The sequence below is a fragment of the Podarcis erhardii genome, assembly GCF_964252035.2.
Source record: "Podarcis erhardii genome assembly, chromosome: 7".
Taxonomy (NCBI): Eukaryota; Metazoa; Chordata; class Lepidosauria; order Squamata; family Lacertidae; genus Podarcis; species Podarcis erhardii.
Window position 1 is genome coordinate 65,620,043 of NC_138511.1, and position 14,996 is coordinate 65,635,038.

At 44.0% G+C, this 14,996-nt stretch overlaps 1 protein-coding gene across 1 annotated transcript in view; it reads right to left on the reverse strand.

The window, feature by feature from the left end:
• Window positions 1-14,996, reverse strand: part of RUNX3 (RUNX family transcription factor 3) — a 157,368-nt gene that overhangs the window by 139,180 nt on the left and 3,192 nt on the right. Inside the window, exon 2 of the mRNA XM_081869292.1 lies at window positions 7,511-7,660. The gene's annotated coding sequence lies outside the window, so the exon portion shown is untranslated. The remainder of the gene's footprint in view (window positions 1-7,510; window positions 7,661-14,996) is intronic.

The following is a 14,996-nucleotide window of genomic DNA, read 5'->3' on the forward strand; positions in this document are numbered from 1 at the left end:
CCAAAACGCCACAGGAAACCACTAAGTCTAAACAAGAGATTGACATTCTGCCAGACCTTCTCTGCTTCCCAAAATGGCAGGGAGCCAAACCTTGGAGGGCCTGATGTTCCCTGGACCAGCTTCCTGGGGTATTTCCTCTCCAGCCTTGTCCTTTCAACCCTAAAAGCAGGGATAGGGAATATTTTGCAGCCAAAGGGGCCACATACCCGTTTGGGAAACCTGAGAGCAAGCGGTGGCTGGAGTCAAGAGCAAAAGCAGGCCCAGCAATGAATGTGAACATAGCCTTTGTACAGTGAGATAGGTTCTAGACACCCACTCACCCTCTCTGTTCTCCATCCAGGCAAGCATTCCATCCAGACACAAACACTTAAGGAAGCTGCAAAGCAGTGCAATGGGAAGGTGTGTGTGAACTGGTAAGAATCCCAAGGGCCGGGCAGAGAGGCCTATATGGCGACATTTAAGCCACAGACCCAACATTCCTCACTCCCACCTAAAAGGTCTGGATTCACAGGAGTCAGCAAACTTTCAGCAGGGGGCCGGTCCGCTGTCCCTCAGACCTTGTGGGAGAACGGACTATATTTGGGGAGGGGGGGGAATGAACGAATTCCTATGCCCCACAAATAACCCAGAGATGCATTTTAAATAAAAGGACACATTTTACTCATGTAAAAACACGCTGATTCCCAGACCGTCCGCGGGCCAGATTTAGAAGGCGATTGGGCTGGATCTGGCCTTGGATTACCTACCCACTAATACTGTAGAGTCCTCTTCATTATGGTGGCCAGTTATATATTGCCAAAAGGAGGAACTGTTTCACGAAAACAGATGACAAAAGAGGAAAACAGATACTTGCATATGATAATTTGTTTATATTGTTTTAGCTTCAGAAACAATTACCTTTGAGTATAAATCTAATACATCTCACCATTATAGAGATATATTTGCGTAGATCAACAAAGCAAAGAGTGTCGGTCTTCAACGTGGGGTTCTGCAACCAAAATATGTATATTAAGGGAAAGTGCCCACAAAAATGCACATATCAGTAAAAGTAACATTATGTTAGGCAAAATTGCTTGCAAACATGCATATATTAGGCAAAAGTAGGTGAAAATGCATGTGAATTTTTGTGCAGACTTCAAAACAAATCCACAAACTGATTTAAAAATGAGATGAACTGAATTTATGACTGAATTGAATTAAAACTAAGAAGTTGAATATTACTTATTTGTCCATCTCTACAGCAGGGTGGGAAAGAAAAGCTGACCTGGCAAACTTTGTGCCTGCTCACTCTGCTGTCCAGTTGCTAATTGCTGATGGACAATTTCGAAGCCCTTAATGTTCCCTTCATTTTTTTTTATGTTTAAATTGGTTTGGGGCTAGACAGTCTTTCAAATGGTCCTGACCGAGCAGTATAGTGTTGTTCAGGAAACATTTAAACCTTGTTCTGAATGCCCACTGCCCCTGCTTTCATAGATCACATTAGAAGTTTTGAATCTTTCATACTAGATGGTATTCAGTGTGTACACACAGCCTTGACTAACATGCCCTAGTGGATGCTCTTGTCTCCCCACCCCAGCTAAGGTAGCAACGCACACATTGCTAAAACTTAGGAAATCATCTGAAAAAATTATCTGGATAAATTTGCATATGCCAAATTGATTGGATAGGTGCAGATTTAGAAAGTAATTGGTTGGGTTTTTTTAAAAAAAAATACAATACTGTAGTGGAAAAGAGTGTGATGAGGCGAGTTGCCTGTGCCTGTTCAATCTGGTGTCCAGCTGCTGCTAACTGTGGGTGGGCACCTTCAAGCCCCCTCCTACTCTCCCTTCTTAGGTGTCCTTATTCTAGGGCTGGTCAGCCAGATGGGCAGTGTATAAATAAATCATTATCATCATGATTATCATCTTTATTATTTCCCCCCTTGCTGGACCCCCTCCTCTTTGTCACCACCGCCTGTTCATTCCTGCTCTCCCAATCACATCACTGTTTTCCCATCTCCTTGCTTTTGAGGTTCCTTGTGTGTCTATCAGTAGGCAGAGTGAAGCATCCACCTCAGTCGGCTGATTTGTGCCTTAATAATTGGACCGGTATGGAGATTCTCGACTGGTGGGGGAGGGAGGCACCATTTGATGCTCTGTCTTAGGCAGCAAAATGACTTGGGCTGGTCATCCTTGCATGGAAATCCTTGCTGGTCATCCTTGCATCCTTGCTTGGAAAGGGCAAGTGAACAGACAGCAATAGCAAGAAGGAGAAAGAGCAGGGCAGTCAGCAATAGGCCCACAGCTAGGATATGGGCCTTAGCAGGTGCCCAAGACTATTGACCTCTGGTGGTCCCAGAGTGGTTTAAATAAAGAGAACAATTTAAACAAGTACGATTAAAAATAATAAAATAAAAACCACAAGAAACAACAGCAGAGAACTGCAGTCCTCGGAAATCCAAGATTATTCATTCTTTTTCTTGTTTTCTCTTTAAAAAAAAAATCTGCTCTAAAGATTACCAAGGATACAATCGTATAAGCACACTTACTTGGAATATAAAAAAACCAATAAGGCAGGTTGTGAGAGGCTTGCTGAGGGCAGACTGAGGATGGCAGGACAGTGCCCCATTCACCCTCATTGACCAACATTCACTGGCTACAGGTTCCCACCCTGACCAATGTTGAAAGGCTACAGATGTTGGAGCCTTTTAGCTTAGAAGATAAAAGACAGGCATGAAAGTATCTATTAAAATGCTGGCTGATCTGAAGGAAGCAGAGAGAGAGAAAAGAAGCTCACACCCCACCCTTTGATACTAGAATTTGGGGACTAATGCCATGAAATTCAGGTCTGACATAAAGAAAACACTGCTCCGTTTACATGCCACACACTTGAAACATGGCTTTCATTACCACAGGGGCTGGAGATGGCTTCTCTAGTTTAGACTGGCGGTTTTAGATGGATCAGAGACATGCAGGGAGGAGAGCTCAGAGAGTGGCTGTTCATTCACCACGACAACTAAACAAGAGTGGGTGCCTGGCAACAGGAGAAAAGTTACCTCTATCATGGCCCCCCACTTCCTTCCCCCAGAAGACATTGGTGGGAGCTGTTACCTAGTAGGAAGGATGGCTCTAAGGAAGACCAAGAAATGCCACTGGAACAATTCCCATCATCTCTGACTATTGGCCATGCTAACTAGGGCTGATGGGAGCTGTAATCCAACAACATCTGGAGGGGGACAATATGTTATTTTTGTTCCCGAAACCATACCTGAGTGTGATTTTATTATGAGAATCCTTTGTAACCTGCTTTGGGAGCCTCTCGGGGCTATAAATTAGGATAACAGTATTTTTCTCTTTTTTAGTAGGAACAGGCTCACATTGATGTAAGCTTACATGAAATGAGTGGTTAATTGGACCACTTTACTTTATACAAACTGTATATATAAAATACTTTTGCAGAATGCTGCTTGACCCTCAACCAGTCAACAACTGTGAGAATATAAATATGCCTTCTCCCCAACCAATACTATAATAAGCATAAGCTTGCAAAACAGAGAACCTATAAGTCTTCATCTCTCATTTCTTTCTGTCAAAGACTGCTTCCTTGCAACAAATATTGTTCCTCCTCCCTGGCCCCTTTCCCTCCATAAATGGTAGCGAGCCAGAATGAATCCTCCAAAAATCATAATTCGGCCTACAAACATTTATATGGACGCTTGTGGCAACATAACAGTGATCACCATGCCTCGCTTCAAGAGGACAGGAGGCGATTCAGTAGCGATCCGTCAGCTCTGGTTGATTCACCGAGGAAAAGGAGAATTACAGGGCCCACTGGAGATACGATGAGCCAAATTCCACACTCCTGCAGGAACTGTTCCATGCAATCACTGAGCATGTTAACATATCGGGCGCAAAGCTCACGGGACTGTAGCAAAAGCATATCACAACCCTCCTGCTTTGGGCTTTAAATACCATCTTCCTGTTTCCACTGGAAACCATAGCAAAACTTGTAACACAGAGGGTAGAGGGAGAAAAACAACTTTAGCAATCAAACTGTAGTAATATTATTAGTGTTGAATATAATAAGAGCCCTACCAAAGACCCATTTAATCCAGCAGTCTCTTCTCATGGTGACCAACTAGATGCCCACAAGCAGCACCTAAGTGCAACAGCACTCTCCCTACTGGCAATTACCAGCAACTGGCATTCAAAGGCATACATAATGCAGTGGGGGAAACCACTGGTGAAGGAAGAGGAGCGCAGGGGTAGCACAGCAGTGCGATCCCGGTAGGGTGCCATTGCTGCTGCCCCCCCCCGCCCATGCTAGGCGCCACGCCCCAGCAGGCTGCATGCCACGCCCCCAGGACGCGCGTCAGCCTCGCCTCTGCCAGCTCTCCACCCCCCCCACCTGGTGCTAGAGCATGAAGCTCCACCACAGCATATGCATGATGGCTAGCAGCCTGATCTTTCATGAATTTGTTTAATCCTCTAATTCTATAGCTATCCAAGTTAGTGGTCACCATCACTGCATTTGGTGAGAGTGAATTCCATATTTTAACTATGTGCTGCCCAAAGAAGTCCCCCTTTTTGTCTGCCTTGGATCTTCCAACATTCAACTTTATTGGATGTCCCTGAGTTCTTGTAGTATGAAAGGAGGAAAAACTTATCTCTGTCCACTTTCTCAACACCACACATAATATTATGCACTCCTATCATGTCTCTTCTTCCTCACCTTTTCTCTGAACTAAAAAGCACCAAATGCTGTAACCTTTCCTCACAGAGGAGTAGGCCTGGCATCAGTAAGTGGTTTTCTGGGGAAGCTGCAAAGAGGCTATTACCACTCCTGACATGGACTGCCTTTCCTGATGTTCTGATGGATAGCAATATGGTTGCTCGCAGTGGGGTGTGTCAGGGACCCCAGGTTCCACAGCCTCACTTATCACATGTACATGTGTGTGTGCTTCTGTATTTATTTATTTGTTTTCATTGCCATCAATTCCCTCAGAATACTTCAAAACTTCCTGGCAGCGTAGCTGGGTTTGGACAAAAGATGGACTTAACCACTAGTGACAAGAGAAACTTAAACTTGTTTAATACGGGGTTTTTTTTATACACAAGGGAAAACTCAGGGCTGGCCCAGCCATGAGGTGGACTGAAGCAGCCACCTCAGGTGGCAGAATCCTGTGGGGCGGAGCCTCTATAGGAGCCCCACCCACCCCTGCTGCCACTGCTGGGGTCTCTCTCTCGCTGAACCTGTCACCTAGCAACCACTGCTAGACAGGCCTCTAACATTATAAGGCCTCATGACAGTCCCAGAGGACTGTTATAAAAAGTAATAATTGTGAGTGTCATGAAAGATAAGCAAACTGTTGAATATTTAATTATTATTGTTATTATTACCACCATTAACATTGTCGTCATCATCATCATCATTCTTAAAGTCCTATATAATTTAGGACCCAGTTGCCTCTTGCTTTATTTTCATGCCTGGGCTTTAAAATATATGGGGAGGCCCTTTTTGTCATTCCACCTCTTAGTGTAGACCATGGTTTGGTGACTCAAGACAGCACATTTTGGGAGGTGTCACCCCAACTGTAGAATTCCCTCTCTAATGAGGTAAAGCTGCGACTGACATTGTTCTGTTTTCAGTGCAGCTAAGAACCAAGCCTACCTCTAGGCTTGTAGCACCTTCAGATGTTTGCAAGGTTGCCACATAGGTAATGCATCAAATTTATTTTACGTTGCTCCAGAGAGTAGGATCCAAACCACAATGGGTTTGAATTATGAGAAAAAAGAATTTTCACTAAACAGTAGGAAGAATTTCCTTAGTGTCGGAGCTGTTCAGCAGTGGACAGACTGCACTGGAATATGGGGGACTCTCCTTCATTAAAGGCTTTTAAGCAAGCAGAATGGCCACCTTTCAGGGATGTTGCATATAGCAGTGGATTGCTTGCACGGAGCAGGGATTGAACCAGATGACCCTTGAGGTCATTTCCTGCTGTGAGAGTCTAACTCCTCTCCACAACCACCAAGGTTATTGAAACAAAATGAGAAACCCTGTCACTTGCCTTCCAGAAGCTCTGTCTATATTCCAAGTTCCCGAAACAATACACAATTACGTTCATGGGTGTGCAAGGATGATGAAGTAACTGGCACAGCCAGGATAAGTTCTGGCCTTTTGGCCTACTACTGTTCCAGCATTTCACAGAGGAGCAAACCAGATGGGTCAGCTGTTTCCCTGTGGTCAGCAGCATGGTCAGCCAAAGAATTTTTGAAGGCTGCCTCAAGTCCTGCTGCTACATGATGCACTGCAAAGCAGACAAATGGCTCTCACTTTCAGCTTTGGTGTGTCCTGATCATTGATGGCAGACAATAAACACAACAGACAATTTGTATGTTTAGAAGCCCCTGGATTGGCTATCATATTCCTATGACAAGGCTAGGATTGGGAGAGCAAAAAGAAGGAGCTCTGCACAGAGCTGGCAGAGAGCTAATTGTGGGAATGGAGGACTTATCCTTCTTAGCTGTATGCTTGTTTCTGAATTTCACATACTTAGGCCCAAAGGTGAGGAGGTACCACAGCTGGGCTCTCTGGGCTGGCAGAGAGCTAATTGTGGGAATGGAGGACTTATCCTTCTTAGCTGTATGCTTGTTTCTGAATTTCACATACTTAGGCCCAAAGGTGAGGAGGTACCACAGCTGGGCTGGCCAGCCAAAGACCTTCAGCCTGAATTGGTTCAATACACAATGGGGGTGAGCAAACCAAGCTATTCTTATACCCTCACACAATTATAATACAGTTTATTCCAAGACCAAAATAGGTACCTGATGACATCCCTGGAATATGGCCTCAACCAGGGGTACCACCTTGAATAAAATATTAGAGGGGCCCAGGTAAGCCCCACCCCACCTAATCAATCACATAATGGGGCACACCCATACCATTTGAATTGCAATACCCGTCAACTTTGGGAGCCCCACATTTTATGGGAGGGTGAAGGGACCTCGGCTCCTGGGAGTTGGCTCCTATGGCCTCAATGCCTCGCCCCAACCCCCCCCCCAGGAACCCCCTATTCCTGATTTCAGCACCCCAAGCAACATGGTCCTGGTAAATGTATTTTTCCCAGGGCAGCTTTGCTCAGGTGACATGTCAGATGCCCTGGGGACTACAAGTCCCGGGGCTCCTGGTATTAGGAATTCATAGCAGCAATGATGGTGTTAGGGGTGAAGGGAGGTCCCCAGCCAGTCACCCTATCATTGCTGCCATAGTGATCACCAGGCCAGGTAAATGGGGAGGTGAGGGTAATGAATTCTTCTCCAGCTCAAGCTACAGACTAAGGCAGATTGGAACTTGTGGAGCCACAATGTTCACCCTGGAATGAAGACAAGCATTACAAGCCTTCGCATTCTGAACCAGTGGGATTGTGGAGTTTGACAAGGTGGCCTCCCATAGAAATAGGCACAGATGGTCTCCCATAGAAACAAGACTCCCAGATTGAGAGAAGACAATAGCTCTGTAATATTTATATCACCTGAGTCCTAGTGCCCAAAGGATTTTGGGTTGTTGTCATGCAAGTTTCCCAGTTGGAATGGCAGGCGGTTTCATCCTCTGACCATGACAGGGGCTTGATCTTCAAGGCTATTCACGCTCCACAGTGACTGGCACTTCAGGCCCTGTGCATCTGAAAACAAACCAAACAAACAATAAGCAGATGAAGTGCTTACTCCCAAGTGTTTCTGCTGCTCTTTGTGAGTATGAACAGAACATGTAAGGTGTTTCATCCCTCACTGCTAAAGTCCTTAGTTCCTCGCTGTTAGAGTCCCTGCAAGCAAACAAACCAGAAAGAGTTATGGGATGGGGCTGGACAACAAGCATTTTGCATGGTTAGGGGAAGAAATATTGGTGGGGGGGGGGAGAAACCAGGACTAATTTACTTCTGCAAGAAACCATGGCAAGGCAGAAATAAATATGCCAGTTAGTGCAAAAGCAATTGGGAATCTCTTCTTGGCCGCTCTATGGGGTTTTGGAATGTGCTACAGTTTGGGTGGCGAGAGTGGTCTGTCCCACAAGGCTTTCTCTGTGGTTAAATCCAATTATCAGATCTGGCAAAAAAAGTTTCCAATGGGGCTGCTGTCTCTTTCAAGAGGGAAACTACATTAATAGGAGAAGCATGCAGACAGACCCCTGAGATGTGGCATCTTTGTGATCTGTAGTGTTAGACATTGTGCATCTCCACCACCACACTTCAACCGCCACACACATATACCCATAGCAAAACCAACAGTGTCAGGAAACTATTAACATCCAACCCATATCCCATTTTCTGAAATGCAGATTGGGTTGCCTGGAACTTAGTGTGCAGCAGTGCTGGTGGAGGGAGGGAAGGGATGAAAGCCAGTTATTAGAAGCACCAGAACACGATTCCCCTCCTATATAAATATCAGCCAGAGAAAAGGGGAGGAAATTATGCAAATATAGTTTCCTACAACCCCCTTTGCAGCAAAGTATGCAATTGCAATTTTCCAAAAGAACGGGCAAGAAAATAAGAGCTGATGTTTTTCCTGTCTCAGAGCCTCATAAAACAAGGAGCACATTTTTTTTGGTTTCGGGAAAACAATCATATTACCCTCGGCAATAGACTTTTTTCTTCTTCAAATTTTGCCGAAAAAAAATAAAATAAAAGCAACACACAAAAATCCTGTTTACTGGCAAACACATACAACCACTCCAGTGAAAATGCTTTGGAAAGAGTTAGCATATGGAGGCCAGATAGAGCAAGAGAAAGAGGCCTAAAGATAGAAAGAGCCATGAATCTCAGCGGGTGACCCTCGGGCCTAGCTTACCTCACAGGTTGTTGTGAAATAAAAATGGAACGTGAGGAATTGTGTATGAAAGAAAGGTGGGATACAAATGCAATTTTAAAAAGATCTGCTTAAAATAAGTTATTCAGGGAAGATTTTTATCCTAGGATATGTGTGTGTGTGTGTGTGTGTGTGTGTGTGTGTGTGTGTGAGAGAGAGAGAGAGAGAGAGAGAGAGAGAGAAGTGTGTGCATGATTCAGGGATAAAATGTGGCATATACCTCATGTGAGCATATATGTGTGCATAAGAGTGTGGTCCTGCACACTTTGGCCCCATTTCATTCTGACCCCACCCAACTATAGTCATACAGTGGTGTAATATGGTCCTCTGGATGAAAAGGTTTAGCCACCTGGTCCTAGAATTCAGGCAGCTGGTGTGGAGACTTCTAATCCAGGGACAGGGACCTTCATGTCTCATGGCTCCTCAAAATCACTGGCAGTGTTGAGATCTGCTGAAGGTCCAGCTCCCCTTGCTTCTCATCCGAGGAGACTTCAGATGTGAGGCCTGTGCAGGGCTAGTCTGTACTCAGTACTGTTGACACTGACAGCAGCCCTCTAGAATAGCAGACAGGAGGCTTTTCCCAGCTCTGTGTGGAGATGCCAGAGACTAAACTAGGCACCTTTTGCATTTCAAATAATGTGCTCTGCTATTGAGCTACAGCTCCTGTCCACAGACCTCTAGTTTGCCTGGAAAGGCTCCTCTTGTCCAAAGGGGGGGGGGGAGGAGGAGGAGGAGGAGGAGGAGGAGGAGGAAAGAGACTAAGGCAGCAGATGGAATTGATCCCACAGGGAGCTCCTCTTTTTATATACTGAGGATAATAATAGGGGAGTGAAACTGACCCCCATGCATTGAAAGAGCACATGAGAGGGGTTACAGAGCTGTGCAGGGTAGCCTTGCTCTCCACCACTAACCCCACCCTTATGTGAGATGCTCCTTTCTTCACAGAAGGAGCAGGGGACTTGTGGTCCTCCAAATGTTGTTTGACTCCAACTCTTATCAGCCTTATCACTCCCTCTCTCATAACACCTGAAGTTGCAAACATCCAATGAAACTGAACTTTGAAAGATTCCAAGCAGACAAACAAAAGCACTTTTCCACAGGGTGCATCTTTAAACTGCGGAATTTGCTCCTGCAAGAAGCAGTGATGGCCACAAACTTAGCGATGGCCCTGGTTGCCTGCTACCTCCCTCCTCATTCTCAGTTTTGTCCTTGTAGAACTTAGCAGGGAGGAAAAGAGTGACAAAGCTAGAATTAGTTGCCCGTCATTGGCTCCTGGCTCCACTTATGGTTGGTCTCCCTGCCTTCCACGCCACTAGTCCCAAAGGGCACCAGCCATCTCTGATGATTATAATTTGTGCACAAAACACGTGCCCCTACAACATACCGGTGCATTTTCCTTGTGTGTGCATACATGCTTTTTGTACTTAGAATCAAATTCCATGGCATTCAGAAGCTTTAACTGAGTGATAGAAAATCCTCAAAACTAGAAATTATTAATACAAAAAAGTGTTATATTTCCTTTTTTAATTAGAAACATTAGTGAAGTGGAGAGCAGCTGTGAGGTCTGTGAGAAGTATCCTTAGCAGGGGGGTGGGGTGAGAAATGGACATGTTTGATCAGGGTCTGGAGTTCCAGGGGAGCCAAGGCTACTCAATTTACTTTTAAAATTATCATTCACTTTTTGCATCACCATACAATGTTTGCATAACTTGAATACAGTGGTAACCTCTGGTTACGTACTTATTTCATTCCGGAGGTCCGTTCTTAACCTGAAACTGTTCTTAACCTGAAGCACCACTTTAGCTAATGGGGCCTCCTGCTGCTGCCACGCGATTTCTGTTTTCATCGTGAAGCAAAGTTCTTAACCTGAAGTACTATTTCTGGGTTAGCGTAGTCTGTAACCTGAAGCGTATGTAACCTGAAGCGTATGTAACCCAAGGTACCACTGTATTTGAATACTTCAGATATCACATAAGAACATAAGAAGAGCCTGCTGGATCAGGCCAGTGGCCCATCTGGTCCAGCAAACCAGTCAGATGGGAGGGGTACAAATAACTTCTTCTTCTTCTTCTTCTTCTTATTATTATTATTATTACTACTACACAACTGCAAATATACATAGCTTTCTGCCTGGTAATATATACTCACCAGTTTTGCACTTTATTAAACAAATTAATAATAAAAATTAATGACAATCTTAAAATGTTGCATGGTAAATTATGTCAAATATGATGGGTCATGCAAATATGTTCAATATAAAACTGAGAACAGGATGCTGGGCTCAATGGGCCAGTGGCCTCATCAAGCAGGGATCTTATAGTCTTATGCAGGTTATGAAATACAGCTTTTCTCAGCGCAAAATTTGGCCTTGGGAGATGGAGAGAGAGAGAGAGAGAGAGAGAGAGAGAGAGAGAGTGTTCAAACTATTGTTAGATTACCCAATACCAATGAAATCATAGTCCAACTTTTTCAACATTAGAAATGCTGAGGATCAGTCTAACCAGTTGCTGTTGTGATCCCAAAGTTACTGTATGATATACTTCTTTAAAATTCTCAGTACAGGTAGGCGAGTGCATGTTCAAATAATTCCCCACCTTAAAAAATAACTAAAATTATACACAAAGAAAGAAATGAGGAAGAATGCTGAAAAGCCACATAGTGTGCTACTACTGCATGTTTGAATCAGACTTCAGATATCTTGAAATACACCAAAGATTTTGGGATTAAAATAAAAATAAAAATCAGCTGCTTCAACTGACAATAAAGTGGTTCCATTTGGGATTTGCATTGTGTAAATCTGTAAAGACCGGTGAAGAGGGCAATGGTTTATTGCACTAACAGCATCATTTTCGTTCAGAGGCAGATGTTTTTATGAAAACAGGAGATCAATAGGTCCAAGCAATTGAGCTGACCTGCTGTACAGGAGGGCAGAATGAAAGGAGAATCTTGCTTGGGTTGAAGAAAGTAGCAGCTGTTCCATTTCCCCTTTGAAAATCCAAGTTACATTGTGAACACAGAACCACAAAACACTGTCCATTGTTGCGTGGATGTATTCCGGAAGTTTCCACTTAGCAAAGGGGCCGCTTTTGCTCTTGGAGCAAAATTGTATGGCAGCCTTCACCAGTCTGGTTCCCTCCAGCTGGGCTGGCTGGAGCTGATGGGAGTTGGGATCCAAAACATCTGGGTGGCACCTGACTGGTGAAGGCTGCTGTATGGTTTCAGACATTCTTTTCTAAGCATTATTGCTCCACTGTGATAACCTCCAAATGTTTTTAGACTACAACTCCCATCACCCCTGACCATTGGGCCAAACCAATTGAGGCTGATGGGAATTGGGGTTGCGTTTAATGCGACTTCCATTTCCTCCCTCTTGCCTCATTTTCCCAAGCTTAAGTTCAGTTCTCCACATTTCCACATCAATTTGTAATTTTTTAAAAAACCTCCTTTTTGCATGTTCTTTTTACCAGTATAAAACTGGTAACACTGTACCCTGCTATATGAATTTTTGTACACACTTACTTAGCTGGTGAACTGCATTGCAAAATTCACAGGTGTGCAAATTTTGAAGGGTGGCTGCATTTCAGTTTGCGTATTGTTTTGGAAAGAGTGAATTAGCTAGGTTTGCCTTTAAATGTGAACTGAATTGTATTTGTCCCCCATCCCCCCTCTTTGCAAATTGAAATTTTTTTTACTCATGATGAAACAAACAAAAACACAGTGGTACCTCAGGTTACAGATGCTTCAGGTTACAGACTCTGCTGACCCAGAAATAGTACCTCGGGTTAAGAAATTTGCTTCAGGATGAGAATAGAAATTGCACGGTGGCAGCGTGGTGGCAGCGGGAGGCCCCATTAGCTAAAGTGGTACCTCAGCTTAAGAACAGTTTCAGGTTAAGAACAGACCTCCAGAACAAATTAAGTTCTTAACCCGAGGTATCACTGTAATACTAAAGCAACAGGCTCAATACACTGATACCCAGCGTAATGTCAAGACCCTTGAGTACGGTCCTGGAAAAACTTATGACTCTCACTCTTTCAACACAAGACGAGCCCTGCTGGATCAGACCAAAGGCTCATCTGGTCCAGCATCCTGTTCTCACAGTGGTGAACCAGATGTCTGTGGGAAGCCTGCAATTGGGACATAAATGAAGCAATATTCTCACCACTTCCACTCTCTGCCAGCAACTGGTATTCAGAGACACACTGCTTCTGATATTGGATCAGGTATCAAATGAAGATGGACATGGCAGGAGTTTGTGTAGCAGATCAAGTGACAAAACAACCGATGAGAATACATACCCTGAAGAACAATCAGCATCTTTCATAGAGAGCAGTTAATAGCAGGTCTTATTCACTCCAGTTTTGTTTCTTTGACAGTAGTCTTAAGGCAAGCTATCAGCCTATGTCTCCCCCACATCCCTGCCATGATCAAGTGCTAGACTTGTTTACGTGGAGGAATGAATAAGGTGTTTGGGTCTGATTGATTTTCCTTGTTTCTAGGAGAGAGATTAATTTAAAGACACATGTTGAGAGAACAAAGGTGGGCTGATGTTGTATTTACTTTGAAGTGGTTGGAAGAATGTCTGCTATTCCAACAAACCTCCCCACCCCCTGGCCAGGCAGAGATGGATTCTCCACCACCACCATTATAAATAAATGGCCCCCACCCACATCAGTAGGACTGTAGAAATTCCAAGCTGTGCTTTGATTGAGGAACAGAAGTTGGTGTGGCGGCGGTAATGATGATGATAGTAATTGCTTGAAGTTAAGATGGTTGGTTCTGAGTAGCTAATTCACTGAATTAAAAAATCTCTGAATTGCACCTTAAAGTAGTTTCTCTAATTTCTGGGTGAACTGAACATGAATGAAGTTCTTTTTGTGGTGAGGCCTTTGGCAATTTTTATTTCAATTCAGTTTTAATTTTAATTCAATCACACACACACACACACACACGCACACACACGCACACACACACACACACACACACAGAGTTTCATTGCACTTCTGCGTTTGATTGTGGCCACTGCATTTACCATTTTATCTATCTGAAAAGTGATGCTGCTATTTAAGCTTATAGATCATAATGGATGGAAAAATTAAATGAAACAATTGTTCGCATTACAATGTGTGTGTGCTAATGCCTTCTTAAGTCTCCTTGGGTATATTTTATACTTTAGCAGAGCAGCTTGCAAAAGTCTGAAAGCACACACACACAAAAGTAGAGAACCACATGAATTAATCAGGAATTGAACTGAAACTGAATTACCGTATTTTTCGCCCTGTAGGATGCACCAGCCCATAGGACGCACCTAGTTTTTTTTGGGGGGGGGGAATAAAGACAAAAAAATCCCCCCCCAAGCCGTGGCTTCAGCGCGCCCCGCGCTCCGGGCAGCAGGCTGCTATCCGCAACCTAGGGAGCCCTGCAGGAACTCCCGCAGGGCTCCCCAGGCTTGCGGATAGCTTCCTGAAGCCTGGAGAGTGAGAGGGGTCGGTGCGCACCAACCCCTTTCGCTCTCCAAGCTTCAGCAAAAGCCTGCATTCACCCCATAGGACGCACACAGATTTCCCCTTCATTTTTGGAGGGGAAAAAGTGCGTCCTATAGGGCGAAAAATACGGTAGTTCCTTTTTGGAGGCAGTGAAATAGATATGAAACCTTTTAAAGATAAACATCCTATGCCTTAATAATATATTAATGTCAGGTTTTAAATTGGAAGAAGTATTTCATGATATTTCATGAAACTGCTCTCTGAATATAATTTTAAAGCACCTCAAAGTCTTGTGGCATTTGAAAGACTATTTTATTATTGCATGAGCTTCCAATGACTAGAATCCACCTCAAAATAAACTTGTTGCTATGTATTCAAAGGGCCACAAGACCTTGCTGTTGTACCTGCAGCAGAACACAGCTCCTTTTAGTGGTTTTGTTGGGTTTTGTTGCATTTCTCCACAATTTAATAATTGATTTTTTTAAAAAAATGTATTACTGCACTTGGAAGGCCCTTTGAGCATCTGAACCAGGCCAATGTATACTTATCATGACATCTCACTGTGGGACTTAGGCCATACCTACTCTACACATTTAAAGAAGTATAATGCCCGTTTAACAGTCATGGCTTCACCCAAAGAATCCTGAGAGCTATAGCTTGTTAATGGTGC